Below are 19459 nucleotides of genomic sequence, written 5' to 3'. Positions count from 1 at the left end.
CTGAGAATTACATTAGTAGTTTGCGGCATTCTTTCCCCAGTTATTGAACATTTCTGTACCATGTATGTAGTATTACAGAATAATGTTCATAAATTGCTTTACAGAGAACATTGGCACTCATTGCCTAATTATAAATCATCAGAAGTCATTACTTAACAATATTCATATGGTGTTTTACAGAGAACATTGGCACTCATTTCCTGATTACAAATCATCAGAAGTCATTACATAAAACAGGAGGTAGTCAATAACATAGTATTACAGAATAATGTCCATAATTAATCATTGGTCATCTCAATACAGTAATCAGTAGCATTCATTTCCCAGTTACAAAGCATTATTATTATACTGTAACTATTACTCAAAGTCTGTGGTTGGAAAACATCATTCAGTATTACTCATAACTCTTTTAAATTGTAGCATTATTTGGGACTGGTAATACTTTCCTTTTTTTGTGTTAGCAATGCATTGCGTTGGGTAATTACAGGGGAAAGAAAATAAATTGCTTTTGGGTTGTTGCTGTAAATGAAAATGTGTAACGTCATTCGTCATGAGTCAGCTGCAGCAAGATTATGAAACAAGTAGAGTATATGTAATCACATTCATAAATGACATAGATTTAATGAACAACTGCTTATATCACATTAATTTCATAAATAATTTCTCCTGCAGAATATACAAAAAAAGATTATTAAACTGAAAGGAGAAACGCATTTTATGCTGAAAAGTAGTGAACTTCGAATTAACAGGTAGTGAAATGTGTGTAAAAATATGTGTTCTCTAGCTGTTCTTTCCAAAACCTTCAGTCATCCTACTATGCAATATAACACATACTGTCAAAACGAACTGCAACAAATACTCAAATAATTACATAGCATAAATACATAACTTCCACAATATCCTCATCTGTAAAGAAAAACTTCATTATCCATCACTTCATTATCTATATTATCATAAATCCATTATCATCATCACCTGTAAAGAAAAACTTCATTATTCACAGTAGCATATTCTTCATCATTATTCATCAGCATTCATTATCATCTGCAAAAAATCTCTTCATTACTCATTATACAACTATTCCTTATTTCTATCATATTTCATCACTAAAACTAAGATGTGAAGTTCTGTCTGACAGCCTGCATCAATCGCTTCGTATTCTGAAAGAAAAAATTAGTTAAGACTGCTATTCTACGATGTGTATAGTATATTCTTGTTAATGCTTGTTAATTCTGATCCATTTACTCTTCCTCATAAGGTTTGCATCTTCTTTCGTTTATTCCGAAAGTGAAATTCCATTTCTGTTTAATTTATTTCCTTTACACGCATCATTTCTTTCTGAAATTGATGAACAAAGATTAATGTCTTGCATTTACATCATATACTCACTAAATAGTGACTGGTTTATGGTAACATAATTAAGCATACAGCATAACATGACAGAAAACGTAATATGTAAAAAATATAGTCAGTGTTCAAACGAAAAAATGTACACAGAATACCACAATGCAGCAGCAAAAAATGTAAAACAGTCACGATGTTGAGATATCATAGGGCAAAAATGTCAAAGTGAACTGGTGTGTGTTATATCTTAACTATTTCACAGTGCATACAAACAAAATATGAAAACAATCGTACATACATAAAAAATGATGACAAGAAATGCGACCTTCTTTGTGTTCAGCTTGTATGTTGTGTAGTTAATAGAGGCGAGAATTGAAGACTTTAATAGAGAAAAAATTTGATAAAATTAATATATCACTAGATAGAATTGCATAATTATTCGTAACATACGTAATTTTATCTGGAAAATGTGCATTGTCTAATGTGTAACGACAAGAAAAGCGACCTGCTAACTTTACATTGCCGGGCACTTGCCAAGAAAAAATACGATAATCATCAGTAAGTAGTCACATAAGTATAATTGCATAAGTGGTCATAAAATGTGTAAATTCATCTGGGAAAATATGCACGGTCTGATGTGTAACGACAAGAAAAGGGACCTGCTACCCTTACCTTGCCAGGCACTTGCCAAGAAAAAATACGATAATCATCAGTAAGTAGTCATGTGAATATAATTGCATAAGTGATCATAAAATTAGCAAATGGTATTATAGCATGTTAAATCATAAAGTATCTTCACTTAATAAAAGGTTTGACGTTTGACCAGTGGTGGTTACCTTTCGATTTTCTGGTTCTCTAAGTTTCGACGTGTACAACATTGCGGTGACGAATGCTGTGAATTCGATATGGACCTGCGTATAGAAGCTCAAATTTACTGCATCTACTCTTTCCTTTGTTGGATAAATAGTGTGTACGTACTTATATCTTCTGTCCAAGGTGAAAGTCTCGGCGTGTACAAACCTGTTTTTGTTATCTTCTCCGGCGCTCTGCGGCACGTTTGATGTTGTTCAGCGCAATGTCAATTATTACATGGTGTCGTAGTCGACGAGATGTAGGAAATGTTACTAATTCTTTAATTTTGTTAGGTGGTTCAGCATTTTTCAGTATAACAGACGGAGATAGCATAGTGGATTCATTTGGTATGGAATTAATTACATCCTGGAATGAGTGTATGTGTGTGTCCCAATCAATATGTCTTTTGTGGCAGTATATTCTACACAGTTTACCAATTTCTTTCATTAATCGTTCACAAGGGTTCGAAGAAGCATGGTACCTGGATATATATAGATCAGAGAAATGTTTTTAGCTCGTAACATACGTGTCCATATAGCAGATCGAAATTGTGGTCCATTGTCGGAGATTACTTTCATCACATGCCCTACATGAAACAGAAAATGTTTTACAAATGCATTCGAAACAGTTTTAGCAGTAGCTTTGCGTAACGGAGTGAAGGTAACAAATTTTGAAGTTAGTTCAACAGCGACAAAGATGTAGCAAAAACCTCTATTAGTTGTGGGAATCGGACCAAAAATGTCTACAGCGGCCATATGTCTCAATTTAGCAGGTACAATGGGATATAATGGAGGAATATGTGAAGTTGTGTCTGACTTAGCTTTCTGGCAGATTCTACATGACGCTAAAACTCGTCGTATACGCTTATCCATGTTCGTAAAATAACAGTTCTGTCTCAGTGTAAGAAAACATTTTCTAACTCCGTAGTGTGCATAACTTAAATGAGTATACCAGAATAATTTGTTAACAAGCTCGTCAGGAATGCATAATAACCAATTGTTGCTGTCAGGATGAGAACGGCGAAACAGAATGTCATTGCGCACAGTGTAATGGTTTCTAATGGTAACATTATTCCTATCTTTCCAGAGGTGTTTAATCTCTTTCCACACGTTGTCTTTACTCTGCTCTTGTGCTATGTTCTGCAATGACGACGAAATAAAATTTTCAAATGCAACTTGTTGAATGTACATGACGCTGGAATTTGCTTTGCAGAAATTGGTTGCGACGTCTTGCTGATTGCTGCTAAGAGAACGAGATAGTGCGTCTGCTACAACATTTTGTGTGCCGGGAATGTGAACAATTGTGAAAACAAATTCCTGTAAATAAAGCTACCATCTACTTAGTCTGTCGTGTGTGAATTTAGCCGAAAGTAAAAATTGTACAGCTCTGTGGTCTGTATAAACGGTGGTGTGTCTTCCATAGAGAAAATGCCTAAATCATGTAAAAGCCCAAACAACACATAATGTTTCCAGTACTGTAACAGAATAATTTCGTTCAGCAGGTGACAGAATGCGACTTGCAAATGCGATGTTTTTAATTACTGTTGAGTCATCTTCTTCAATATCCTGAAAAATATGTACGCCTAAAGCGGTGTTAGAACTGTCGGTGGCAATGGATAAATTTTTAGAAAGATCTGGGTGCGATAAAAGTGGTGCATTCAACAAAGCATGTTTCAGGTTCATAAATTCAGAATGTGCTTGCTTATCCCAGGACCAAATAGTGTTTTTCACTGTCAATTGGCATAATCTAGGGGTGTCTAAAGCAGACTAATGAATAAATTTACGAAAAAAGTTACTTAGACCCAAAAAGATGCGTAGTTGTTTCTTCGTCGTAGGAACAGTAATGTCACGTAAAGCTTGAAGTTTTTCCGGATCAGGCGCAATGCCTTCTGCTGAAATTACGTGTCCAAGAAATTTTATAGAAGTTTTACCAAAATGCGATTTACTGAGATTAACTGTGAGTCCTTGTGCACGAAAAGTTTGCAACAGTTGTTCAAGAATCAGATTTTGTTCAGACCAGTTAGCTTCAGCAATAAGAATGTCGTCTACGTACGTTGTAGTTCTGTCTTTAAGTTCAGTATTGTATTCAAACCGCGAATAAAAGCTGCCGCGGAAATTGTTAAGCCTAACGGTAATTTACAAAATTGATAACAGTCACCAAAACAGAGAAATGCTGTGTACTTTCTGCAGTTCGGATGGAGTTGAATTTGCCAAAATCACTCGATGATGACGATCGATGAAGACAAGCTGCAGTACCTTCCAAAAATGCGAAAAGAAATCAGTACACATGGTTGTTGTCAATCTTTTGGTACGTTTCCTCGTTCACTACAAATTGCATTATATGCCATTACTTCATTAACTTTACAATGTTGTAACCTCCCCGCAAAATTTTAAGAGTCAATAATAGTGAAATTGTAACCTCCCAGCAAGAATATGAAAGTCAATGTTAAGTGAAATGTTATCTTCCCACAAAACTGCATAATAAAAATGAACCAAGCGTAACCTGCTTGCAAAATTAAAGAATAATAATGACCCAAATGTAAACTCACCACAAACATTAACTAATAAAGATTGCTCATTAAACCCACAATAAAATTAATTAAATAATGAAGCATAAACTATGTGTAACATCTGAACACAAATAATTAAACCTGACAAATTTTATAAGGGCAGCGGCGCTGACCTTCGGCTCTGCGCAATAATTAAACCTGAACACAAAAACCAAAATTCTTACATCAGTAAACTCCATCAATATCCGCTCTTATTTTTCGGCACAGCTCCGTGCAATGCTGGCCCATTTTTAATTTTAATTCTTGGAGGGAATGCATAGGAAGTATTACTTGACTTGAAATGAATCTTTTTGTTTAAAACAGTTACTTTATAAGAAAATTATTGTTGGTGCAATTCTTGAACAAATTAATTACAATTAACATATGTTATTAGCTGAGCGCAATGCTGCTTCATTACCTTCTAAAACAATATACCTCGTCCTGAATCGTGATCAGAGATGGAAGGAGAGCACGCCGCCGATGCATGCCGACGCCCGCTCAGTACAACAGTCCACTCGCTACGACTACTACCGACAGAGTGCAACTCGCAACTGAACTACTCCCTCTGCCGCACACTACTGAACTCTCGCGCGGTCAAGCGCAGACTAGCAACAATAAATAACTCTCTGGTCATAGATTCTGTCATGCCTCGCCATCGCTGGTAATGAATACGTATGCGTTTCAATGTTACTAACATTCCATAATCCTACAGATTACATTACTATTACTTCATCTTTCATCTACCCTTCATGGATTAGACTCGGATCCCGTTCGGTCATAACAAATTATCTAAGCGTTTCCTTTCTGTTATGCCTCTGTTCGTATTCACATTTCTTTAATTTCTTTAATTTCAGTTCATAATTCACAGTTTCTTATATTGTATGCTGTAGAACTTTCTCTTGCTCTTCTTGGGAATTTCATTTCTTTTATGTCGAACTCGCTGTTGTGCAGAAGCACTGGTAAAGCAATATTTTAATACAACTTTATTCTGGTGTCCTCTATAATATTCTTTGCGGTACTAAACTAGGTAGAGCCTCTTATATTTCAAAAAATAGCTAGTTTTGTGTCAATAATTTTAGTGGCATCTTGGAACGCTTGAATTTAGACAGCTCCATCAGAATGGCGAAATCTAACATGATTTTTGTCATTATTCCATCCTTTACCTAGAAAGACATTACTTTTCTGTGAAATAGTCTTTACATATAACAGTTATGCTGCATTCATTGAAAGTCGTCATCCAGATTTTCAAGGCATCGTAAACATTAAGACACAAAGACAGAAAGCTGCGAGGAGGCATTGATTTATCAATGGGGAAAATTGTAAATTTATGCCTGACCGGGATTTGAACCAGGGTCCCTTGCTTACTACGGAGATGCGCTGGGCACTTCGTCATCCGGACGTAGTGGTTACCAAAATCGCAAGGACAAACCTAGCATGTCTTCTGTCACACCAAAATTCTCGACTTACAACATACACTACTGATGTATTTCTCAGTCCAGAACACATTTTCATCTTGTCCCATTGACATAAATCAATGACCACTGACACCTAATGTTTTGTAATTCGTTTGGTCTTGGTTCATTGGGGCTATAGGACCAAAAGGTGTCTGCTCTTTCGGACATTCCGAAAGAACAGAGATCATTTATGTATGTAAACAGGGCGATGATGGCCAGTGATCCGTTCAGTGCGATGTACATCAAACTGGATTTCTTACGGCATTCGGCAAGGTGGCCCGAGTAATGAGGCTAACGAGCAGCACCACTACACCTGTTGCGTGTGGTCTAAGTTGAGAATTTGGGACTAACAGGAGGCACGTTATGGCAGTCCGTGCAGCTGTGGCGACTACTGTGTCCGGTCAGCGCATCTGCTTATTAAGCAGGAGACTGAAGTTCGAATCCCGGTCTGGCAAAAATTTTCGAGTCACCCCGTTCATATAAATCGGTGGGCACTGGCAGCTAATGTCTTTAATTCCTTTGTGTCTTGAATCATAGTGGCTGCAGTATCAAAATGGTGGACACTAAACACATATCGTAAGCATAGAAAATTTTTTAAACATGTTCTTCTGATACTCTGATACCGTTATCTACAAAAAGCGCCCAATTCTTGATTGACAGTAGTAGGTGTTTTGCTCGATTCTAGTTCCTTGAAATTTCTTAATGCTTACACTTTCCATCTACTCTCTTCTTCAGTATTATTAGTGATTTCAAATTATTTATAGGGCTATATAACTTGTAAGTAAACTACTAAGGTATGTGCTACATGTAAGATTTGACTGTATCTATGGACATAAATCAGCGATGTGACCTAGCAAAGAGAAGCGTTAAAATAATCGAAGGGCAAAGTTACACCTACGCAAACGAAAATATCAGAAAATAAGCACATTTTCGTATATATGAACCGCAAAATGTTTAATTCGTTCAAGTTTATTTTAACACGAACCCATAAAGCACATAAGCTACATATATTTATTTGCCATGATGATATGTGAGTAAACGTTACAAAAACAGATACCATGGGTACACAGGGTGACTCAGCTAGTAATTATATCCACCTCAAATGTTTGCTGAACCACTTATATTATCACAGGTATGTTTACAAAAATGGCTCTGAGCACAATGGGACTCAACTGCTGAGGGCATTAGTCCCCTAGAACTTAGAACTAGTTAAACCTAGCTAACCTAAGCACATCACAAACATCCATGCCCGAGGCAGGATTCGAACCTGCGACCGTAGCGGTCTTGCGGTTCCAGGCTGCAGCGCCTTTAACCGCACGGCCACTTCGGCCGGCTGTATGTTTACAGCCAAGTGAATTTTAAAAAAGGGCTCTGCAAATAACGCATAATGTCTTTTAATAGCTATATTGATTACAAAACTATTCTTCGAATGGAGCTATAGTAATTTTTGCGTCTAGTATCACCTCTCTACAAGAGGTTAACTCAATGGCATTTCATTTTTTATCATCCGATTAGTACTTTATAAAAATTACGATGTTTATAACTGAGGATCTATCTGTTTTGAAAATGAAACCCGTGGCTGTCTTATGCGAAGTTGTGTTGTTATGTGGAACTATATCAGGCTGATGAAGCGCTCTAGTTTGACACAGCTTACAAAAGCGGAGAAGTGGAGAAAACGTTGACGTAAAACTTATGTTAATCACACTTGTCTAAATGTGGTTGGACCGACATGCCAAAGGGAATGCAAAGTACATGGCATCTAAGACTGATTCATCAATTAACTAAGGCAGCAATTGTACTGCTGTTTCTGCTGGAACCTTGAAAGTCCCACATCAAAAAGTGCTGATATTGAGGTACAAAGAGTGTAAAATAATAACTTTGCCTCATTTAAGATACACGGATACACTGCAGACGTACATTAGCAAAAAGAACTAAAAGGAAATCACCAAAGAATATGCTCATAAATAATTGCTAAAAATTCCACTTACATTATCATATGCTCGAAATGCACACCGTCTACTTCAGTATATGTTTCAATTGGCAACTTCAAGGGCGTCTGAACAGGATGAAGAGATTCCTGTGGTCTTCATTCTCCAGCAATTCGATGTTTTAAACTCTTTTGGATCTTTGGAACTTGTGCAAAGACTTCGTCTTTGGGTTTATAAGACAGAAAAAATTCCAGCGACTCAGATTAGGCGAACATGCAAGCTAACTGATAACGCGTCCACGTCCTACCCAACGGACATATAAGATTTCTCCATTTCACGTTGGCCTGGGTTAATGACAGTGGTTCCACCTTCCAAATAAAGGGCAGAGCTCGAATCTACAAAACCAATAGATGGCAGCTTAAGGTAATGGTACGAGGATGCAAACGTATAAGATACGTTAAAAACGCACCGGAGGCCGCATTAGTCTTAGAATTTAAAGCAGTGGCAGCAGTCACCTGATTTAATGTTAGAATCATGGAAAAAAAACTGTTGGAACGAGAAACGGAATCGTCAAACTGAAGATAAAAATCCTGAAACGATGAAAGAGCGACTACGCAGCAACGAAGCCGAGTATTCAGGGTAAGGGAAGTAAATGAACTCGCTGAACACCATACAAAGCGGTATGGATAGGCCAGCGTTCACAGGCATGTGTCTCACTAACAAAGAAACACAGTACCTAGTCTAAGAAAGTGCGCCGAGATGTAGAGAACGCGGAACACAGTGAGGTGAAAGCTGAAGTTGACGGGTAGCGCCGAGTGGTGGCGCTTTTAGTGAGAGTGAAATGAAAGAAACGACTGTTCCTTTATATTCACTTTCCTGAAGATTTCCACATTCAATTACTATTTTGTTAATGATCGTTTTAATTATTATTTTATTCTTATTTGTAACTTGCGGATCATTGTTCCCACTGTCACTCACATTTTATAATTCATATTAATCTTAATTTTTCCTTATGTAATGCCGTATGTTCTTATAGGCTGGCTAATGAATTTCTCGATTTTCTATAACTTCCATGTTGTATATTTTATTATTTTAATTTTATCAGACGACGTAAGTAGTTTAATTCACCTTACCGTCACTGCTACCGCCACCACTCGGAGCCTCCCATCAAGCTTTTAGCTGACTTCACACTGCGTCCTCCAAACCTCAGCACACTTTTCATCAACTGCGGTATTTGTTTACCAGTGAGACACACACCTGTCAACGCCGACATGTGTATACGGTTTCGTAATGGTGCTTAGTGAGTTCATCTACTTGCCTTACCCTGAAAACTCAGCTTCGCGTGTATTTCGTGCTATTTCGTTGCTTTGTGGTCGGTTTCTTATCGTTTCAGGACTTTTATAATTGGCTTGACGTTTGTATTTTTCGTTTCAAGCGGTTAGTTCCCTGTTTGTAATATTAACTGAGGTGACTGCCGCCATACCTTTAATTCAGAGTAAGTCGCCTCCACTGAATTTCTTAGGTATCTTTGCATCCTAGAACCATCACCTTATTATGCCACTGTATTGTTTTCATAAGTTCCCGAATTAAAACGTTACGTAACAATTACTTTGCCATATTTTAAATGTAATCCTACGATGCGGTAAGAGCACTAAAGTTATAGATTCGGCAAGAAATTGTGGGTCTCTTTCATTCGTTAAGGTCACAATGAGGACCATTTACGCAGTTTGTAATAATCATGCGCTAATCGTTCAAATTCCACTGATGTTCAACCAGCATCAGGGAATGCAGTACAGTTAAGTACAGAGGTGACACAACGGCTCGTTATCATTTGAACAGGAACTAATGTACTGAATATTGTAGTTAGAAATGTGAACATTGGCACATGTTTTATTGGAAGAGTGCAAAAAGTGGTCATCAGATGGAGCTGGACGGCTAGACGTCATTGATGCAGGATAATAATGTTTTATAAAATGAGCTGTAGTGAGAAAGGAAGTCAAATCATCCTTAGCCAGGCTGATTAACACCTGCTGGTAGGTATGGCTTTTATGCAGATTGGCGCTGCACGCCATACTGCTACAAGTGTGAAAGATCTCCGGCGCCCATCGTTTGGTAAGGGTCGCGTGCTGAGCTACCACCTTCGACGTAATTGGACCTCCAGGTCCAATCTCATTACGGATGGTAAAAGACAGTATCCGAAGGCAGTTTCTTACCATAACTACTGACATACTTTATCGTGCTGTTCAAAACACTGTCCTTCGATTACAGGTATTGCTGAAAAATGACGGTTGACATGTTGAGCATTTGTTATAAAGAACATCGTCTTTCCTAAAAATCATTTTTATGCTAATTATTAACTTTGTATCATATGAAGCCCCATATTTTGGTTAGTTCGTGCACCATTCTTTGTTTCAATAAAACACCATGTCATTTAAGGTAGGAGTGTCAATGTGTACGTCTCTATCTAAATTATTCAGTGAAATATTGAATTTTAAAATTTAATGGACTTGTGGGTCACTCCTGTTTATTTCTTACGTTCAACGTTCCATTAATTATATTGAATGTTTAAATGTTAATGGACTTGCGGGTCACGCTGTTTATTTCTTACGTTCAGCTTTCCATTAATTTTACAGACAAACAGAATTTTTATAAGAAACAACCTATTGTCCTGAAGTCACATGAGAACAGAGCGAAATAATTACATGCGTCCTCTGCGGTTCCCCTTGCTAATCTGCTGGGTGGTGACACATTATTCGGATGTAAGTTATTTGCACTCAAAATACGAACAACGCTAAGCTGACTTATTCTATATTAGAGGCAGTTGCAATTCCACTGGGGTTTACATGTTGATGATGAGCAACAGTGGCGAGGAATCTGTTTCATTCGCTCTACTCTTCACAGGCTTGCTTCTTCGTCGTTGCCTGATATTCCAGTGCCCTTCCAATAGCAATCTCTTTTCATATTCAATGAACTGACATTTTTCTCGTACATTATTTCTAGGGTTAACAGTGGACGTACATCTCAATTGTTCTCTTCCTAGATCATCTGTATTATCGGTAAAGAACTACTTTATCCATTTTCCATAGTTGGAGAAAGACATTACTATTTTTCAAACCAATCAACACTCGGCACAAAATGGTTCAAATGGCTCTGAGCACTGTGGGACTTAACTTCTGAGGTCATCAGTCGCCTAGAACTTAGAACTACTTAAACCTAACTGACCTAAGGACATCACACACATCCATGCCCGAGGCAGGATTCGAACATGCGACCGTAGCGGTCGCGCGGTTCCAGACTGGAGCGCCTAGAACCGCTCGGCCACTCCGGCCGGCAGCACTCGGCACACTTGACCAACATAGAATGACAGTGCATATCCTCTGTGGACCTTAATACCGGCATCGTCACGGTGTTACACTATTTTTCCACCTTACCGTTGAAGATATCCTTGCTATGTATCTGTGGAATGAAGAGTGTATCTAATTTAATCTATCCGACGTTACGTATTTCCTGATGTCGATATGAAATCCTAGAATTCCGCATGCCAAGTTAATTGGTTTCATGTTAAAAGCAGGTAAATCCTACATTCCAAACACTGTAATTACTCCGAAACTAGTAATCAGAATTTGAAGGGCGGAACTCCGTTAAATTCCTCTCTCTTGTGACTACGGCAATAACACAACTTAATCGTAGTTACACTTGACAAAGCTAAATGCATACCGACATCTCTAAATTAAGATAGCTGTCAAAAGGTGCTATACACCGTTTGGTGAGGATTTAAAAAAGAAGTTATTTAGGCAGAAACGTAATTACGATATCTTGTGGATCGGGAATTATCGGATGTGACTCACAGTTTGGAAAATATCGGAGGTGTACTCTTAACGAACGAGTTTAGCGTATTATACTCGCATTCGGGAGGACGACGATTCAATCCCGTGTAAAGCCATCATGATTTAGGTTTACTTATATCGCTTAAGGAAAATGTCGAGACGGTTCCTTTGAAAGGGCACAGCCTCTTTCCTTCTTTACCCTCCCTTATTCCGAGCTTTTGCTCCGTTTCTAATAACTTCGATGTCGACGGGACGTTAAACATTCTCTCTGTGAACAGCTTAACTGAATCACACACACACACACACACACACACACACACAGTCCTTATGCTGCTAGTCCTGTCGGGTTAGCTTACGCTCGTGATAACAGTTTATGAAATTGCAATGTGTTTGAAGTCGGAGCAATAAAACTACGCGTGTCGTAACGAACGAACAAATGAATGGTTACCCGCTCACACGGGACTTTGAATTGAATTAGTGCTACTCGAAGCGGAACCCGCAGCGGTGTACCTCAGTCACCCGGCTCCACACATTTATTATGTATTGGATGTGGTTTTCTGTTCGGCCGCAAAAATGATCTGGGAAGCGCCGAAATATCGGTTTGTAAATTTGTTTATCAGTATCTGCCAATTAATTGGTCGCCTGCCACTAGTTGTATGTGGTGAAACTAAAACCAGCTACGGCCTTTGAAATACATTGCGACAATAAATTAATGGATCACTTTTCCGAAAACCCATAATTGTCTCCCATACTGACGCATAAGACTGAAATTTGACTCAAAGTTGCCTACTACCTGTCTCTGTAAAGGTGCTAAGACGTGGCGAACCGCGACGTCAATCGAGGGCTAAGTGACGCTTCCAACAGCAAGGTCTCGACGAATGTGGGAAAAAGGTCACAAATCAGAAGTTCATGTGACCTTTAAGTTGCATTAACGATGTCGCATTGGCACCAAATTTCACCACAATTCTGTGTCAGGCCTCCGTGGATGTGTCACATGATTGGTAGGTCGTCACAACCTTGTCTTGCCCATATTTCACCCCTTCTTTAACCGCCTGCGCTATGGAGGTCAGAACCGTGACACCCAGCGTTCGAAACTCGTGGATTTCGACGGGAGACCGAAGGAAACATTTGAGACACTCCATCGCTCAGAATCGACACCAAATGGTCTCATGGGTAGCACCCTTTCGCTCAGGAATGTGTATCCCACACAAGTCGCTTTTGAAAACGCAGTTTTAAGTGCGATGGGCAACAGGGCGGCATTCTTAACACTGCTGTCACCCCCAGGGTTCTTCAGCCCTGTTCTAAAAACAACTTTCGGCTGTAACTACATTGAACATGATCTGACACCTTTGCAGTATAGTGCGAACACAACTTTTGCTTTGGTGTACAGGGTGGAACCATTACGGACGGTTCAAAACCATTTCAAGAAATGTGTATATCTCGTATTTACAGACTTTATCTTTTCCCATACGCGGACGTAAGTTATATTAATATGTGAATATGTTTCTATTTCGTGTAAGATTTACCAGATTGTCAGCTGGTATCCTAAATAGGCTTTGTCAATTACCAATATAATGCTCGCAATGTGAATGTTTCGGCAAACGTTATTCCCTGTGTACTATCCATCAAATCTGATTTTATGCCTTTCTGAAAACTATAGTCAGCTAGGAGCTGAGGAGCGTTTGCAGCGGTATTCCAGTCAGATTGGTCCACTGCACTTAGCCAGTTGTGAACTGCTGAATTTTTCCGTTGATATGAAGATCTAGAGCCTTTCACCGTCGTCCCACTGAGAGCCGAACTGATGTTAGTTGGAACACTATCACATAGCTTTCCACTCCTGTGTGCTGCATCCACCAAACCGCTTGCTGCTGCCATGCTAAAGGCGATTCATTTGTAGAATCGAAGTTAATAAATCTAAAATTCGCTAATTCTGTCACATTAATTCCCAGCATGCTTGGCGGACCATCACCACTGTGCTCCACATTTCGGCATCCTGCAACCGTAAGTATCAAATTCCACCGATCCTTAGAACTTTGTGCACAAGAGTTGAATAGAGACCAGTATCTGTATGTATTAACTGTCTCCCGTATTACAACAGCGCGGCTAATTTTGGACCGCTATATGTAATGTAGAGGAAATCATAAAATGAACAGTCTTTCAGATAAACACAAAACAATTAAATGAAAGTGCTCTTGGTGCCTAGCACTATATTGCTCCAGGCAAATACAGCACCAAAACTCCGCACATTATTACTCCCTTTGTGTCATCTGTGCAAGTTAACGACTTTATATGATAATGGCCTTTATCGGTATGAGAGAGACGAGATTGAGCATGTCAGTTAAATGACGTGAAGATACCATTAATTACGCACACTCAGATGCGGGAACATTGGGGGATCTGAAGGAAGGTAAAACTTAGAGATGGTCATGTAACCATGTGTTCGACGTTTTGCTCTTCAAACAGTAATAGTATGTATTTATAGGCTCTGCATCAAAAGGCTAGTCAAAGGATGTTCAAGTTACACGACGCTCGCTGGTGACCGGTAAGTGTTATTTTTATCAAAGAAGTCCTACCAAGATATACAGTCTTGCTACTAGAGACAGGCCATACCTTTTGACATTGTACACACTTAGAAGCGTGACGTTTACTTCTCTTCATCACTTATGAGACCATCTAATAAGAGCACTTCAAAATAAACACTGGGTGACCTGCCTCCGTCTACTCGGTCCTGCAACTAACTGCCCTAGCATGTTACCCGTTGGTTCTACTGACGCCACAATAGATCCGCCCTGCTGCATGCCTCTCACAAGGAACTGCTGACAGGACACTTACATGTACTAACCACTGAGCTGCCGTCTGCCACGTCTCTGTGACACATGTGCCACTTTAAGTATGAATTCATGTCTCACACAGCTGCAGAGCTTATTTGCTAAAAATAGTTTCAGTTCCATGTGGTAAACAATAGTGGCCACGTAGTTCACTGATTGTGAATAATAAAGCGAAGGAACTGATATGTATTCGAAGTAAAATACACAGTCCTCCGGAACTGAACTAATTATAGTCATTCTCATCGCTTCGCCTACAGTAACTACGATTGCTCATTTAATGTATAAAACAAATGAACAAATGCGAGTAGAATTCGCGCTCTGAAGTTTCCGCACAAACTTAATTATGTATTTAGATCTATAGGTTTTGATAAGTGACTTTGTATCAAAATATATGACGTAAATGGACGCATGTTTTTTTTGGATTGACTTAGATGCTTGAATTTTGTACACCACCAAGTGACCATAGATTTTAGTTTTTTGATACAAGTTTCAACTTGAGAACTAGACCCGTTTCTCACAAAAAGGGGTTTAACAGCGATACAGACGGACAAAGAATGCCAAAATGCAATTTAATTACAAATTAACCATTTTAGTGTTTTTTCCTTTGATTGTACAGTGAAACCATGCTTCTTGACAAACTTCATAATTCAACAAAAAATGGCACTGAGCACTATGGGACTCAACTGCTGAGGTCATTAGTCCCCTAGAACTTAGAACTAGTTAAACCTAACTAACCTAAGGACATCACACACATCTATGCCCGAGGCAGGATTCGAACCTGCGACCGTAACGGTCTCGCGGTTCCAGACTGCAGCGCCAGAACCGCGCGGCCACTTCGGCCGGCTCATAATTCAACAGTATCCTATATGGTTTCATGAGTGATCAGCATAGGTAACATAAACGGCCGTATCTTTAGATTGCATTGAGTTACAAGCTTAAATTTTTTAGACCGCCAGGGGACCGTGGACCTTACTATTTGGCGTAAATCTCACCATGATACTTCCAGTCGTTACTGAGAGAAAGGAATGTCGTGGCTGACAGACAGACAGACAGAGGGACGGGCAACATAGTGATCTTATAAGGGACCTCTTTGAGTGATTGAGGTACAGAACCCTAAAAATGAATATTTGTCTGTTCGTCTTCTATGCGTTCCTCTGCCAATCATCCCATTAGAATGAAATTTTGATGAGTTGTGCTCACTCCTGTGAAAGTAATTGTGGATCTAAAAAGGGGCGATACAGAAACGATATAGAATCTTCAGTCATATAAGTCAAATTTGCTTATACTTGACCCATTAGTTGTATAAAAGCATTGTGGTTACCTCTATGGGTAAGGTGAGAAGACGTGATATACGAGTACAAAATCATTTGGTAACAACCGATGTCAGGGCCAATTATACATTATTGGCGGTCGATAGACTTATTGGTGACAGACACGATGACATTTTACCCCCTCTCCCCGCCTCCGATATGGGGGAAGGCGGGAGGCTGGAAAGACAATGGCATATTAACATATCTCTGTAAAGCCTGGAAGACTTCCTACCGATATCGGCAGAGCACTTGTTGTCTGTAGAAAGTTACTGCGATGGTACGACACTACTAAGGTTGAGCTATTGAGGTGAAAAGGCGTGGCATAAAGACAAAACTTAGGAGCACCTGGAGTAGTTTCTATTAAATTTTGTATATGCATGGCCGGCAGTTGTGGCCGAGCGGTTCTAGGCGCTTCAGTTCGGAACCGCGCTGCTGCTAGGGTCGCAGGCTCGAATCCTGCCACGGGCATGGATGTGTGTGATGTCCTTAGGTTAGTTAGGTATAAATAGTTCCACGTCCAGGGGACTGATGACCTCAGATGTTAAGTCACATAGCGCTTAGAGCCATTTGAACCATTTTTTGTATATGCATGACATTATTTGCATAAAGGTACTGTAAGTATGAGATGCACCTGCTACCGCTAGGGGTGACACGTAGAAACGTCCGAGAATGATGTGCTAGTATTTATTTCTTGTAATTAGGTGACCTGGAATACCTTAGAACTACGAAGTGCAATCTGTCTCTTATTTGCATTGTTCACTGCATCAAAATCTTTGTGTTTCAAGGCCAAAGATCATGGCACAAAGCTCGATACCACAGATGCTTTTTACGGCACTTACATGATGTAAGGAGGTGGAGCCTCAGACAAGGGAATCAGACAGTTTCCAGAGACCTTTTGCTCGAAACGAAAACCAATTATTGGCAGAATTACTAATTTCCTTAGAATTCATATGAAAGTGCGGATATGACCGAAATTCATGTAGAAATGCGTGTGAAATGTATTAAATGTTTGTGAACGAGATACAGTGTGTAATGGGTTTAAGTGTAAATATTCTTACATGTGGTACCTTAAAATGTGCACCTCAGTGTGTTGCTTGCTTTTCCTCTTCGTCGAACAGTCTTCCTACAAACGGATAGTAAAATTTACTACCATTCCTGAATGGTCATAACTGTAGCTGTAAGTAGACTAGGCTTGTCAGTGTAGACATGACGATTTGTGTCCGCACAACGCCTAACCTGCTGACCAGGGGAAAATATGTACTAATGGCTTCGTCTTGTCACATGTACTTGCAGGTACTACCTAATCTACAAAAAATATACTTTTAGAAGCTGTAATTATTATGCTGTAAATGACGTAAAATTTTATGTTACGTTGTTCAATACATTGTTCTCAGTCACGAATACAAATATCTCCAATTATACCCATTACACACAGGTAACTGACTATGGTATATGGAACAATATGACACTATTATTTACGGCATTTGCAGACTAATGCTTATAGATATTATCATATGTTTCAGGCTGGTTAGTACCTCCAACTACTTGTGGAGATAAGGCCATTAATACTTAGTTTCCCCCGAGGCAGCAGGTCAGGGATTGAACACATTGGCACAACATGGTTAGTCTATACCGAAAGATGTAGTATACTTAGTTGTGCAGTTATGAACATACAAAGAAAATCAGGCTGTAATATTGGTGACATGTTTCTGGGAAGAACGCTCGACATTCACAAAAAATCATTCTACACACTGGTGTATGTATATATTATATGACATATTTGTACTTACACCCCATTACATCCTATATAACACACACACACACACACACACACACACACACACACACATACACAGGGTGTTGGGGCAATAGGTACAGATTTTGTTCTTATTGTTACCTTTATATGTACCCATTTCAGTATGGTAGGTGTTTTTTCTCCTCCCTAACAGTTTTCCCCAAACACATGGCATTATTTACTACCTAATTTTTGTGCACTGTCGTAACTGAACCAAAAGTGTGTCTGTCACTATACACCACCAACTTTGTGTCCACATGTCCACACATCAGTTCCTAACCTGTTGCCCAGGGGTAGTAAAACATTACTGGCTTATGTCTGAAACAACCAATCTCAGGCGTTCTACTCGTAACAAATATAATTATTAGTCTGGAAATGAGAGAGGGAGAGGGGGAAGGGAGAGAGGGAGGGACAGGGGGCGATTGGTTTCAAAGCCCTTGCAACAAATGTCTAGGGGAGACAGATATTATAATGGTGAACAACTTTTATTAGAGATATACTCTTCATTGACGCTTCCTGGCGACGGTAACTATACTTTAGTATTTTCATCAGGGGAACAACTAGATTTCATCGAGCTTGCAGTGTATACTAACCACGTGGGCAGCATAATACCTATCCAACTATATAGATAAATTTCAACAACACAACCATGAGAATGAGCAACTCTAAGGAGAGAAATTTCAATTTATTCAGAATACTGCCTGTCACTCAAAGACGATAACTGGATTATAGGCAACACATTGCATATGATCGCTGCAGAGTTTGTACTCCCTGCCGCCTCTCAGAGCATAACCAGTCTTAGATCACGCCTAGCTTTACCAGGAACCGCCAGCAAACAGCCTGTCTATGGTAGACACCGTTACAAATGATGTGGTCTATCACCATAAATATTTGTCACAAAGATTTTGTATACTTAGAAGGTATCCATGAACAACCTTTTAAAATTTGTCGTTGGAATTCTGGTTTTCATGGTATATATATATATATATATATATATATATATATATATATAAACACACACACACACATGCACATTTATTCCCGTTTACTGTTTGTCTATCACCTCCCTCCTCTCTCCGTCCATGTTTTTCTCATTCCTCTTCCTGCCCATCCCTTCCTCTCCCCCATTCCCTGTCCAACTTCTCCTTCCTCTCTCCCTGTTCACCTCCTGTTGGTCCCCTTTCTCTTCACTCTGTCCCTATCCTCCCCCCTCTCTCTTCCCATCCCCCTTTTCTCCACATAACCTCCTTTCTCTCTCTGTCCACCCGTTGGTCCCTATCACTTCCTCCCCTCCTTCTCTCTGTCCATGACCACAATCCTCTCTCCCTGTACTCCTCCACTCTGTGTCATGTGTCAACAAGGGCGCACGCACGAGTGGGCCTTCGGCTCCGAAAGCCCTTGTCGATGATGTTTCGTTGAATCATTCGCACGCTGACACTTGTTGATGACCCAACAATGAAATATGCAGCAATTTGCGGAAGGGTTGCACTTCTGTCACGTTGACTGATTCTGTACAGTCATCGTTGGTCCCGTTGTTGCAGGACTTTTTCTGGCCGCGGCGATGTCGGAAATT

Source organism: Schistocerca piceifrons, chromosome 1 (genome assembly GCF_021461385.2).
Source record: "Schistocerca piceifrons isolate TAMUIC-IGC-003096 chromosome 1, iqSchPice1.1, whole genome shotgun sequence".
Lineage (NCBI taxonomy): Eukaryota > Metazoa > Arthropoda > Insecta > Orthoptera > Acrididae > Schistocerca > Schistocerca piceifrons.
Note: the sequence above shows the minus strand (reverse complement) of the source record.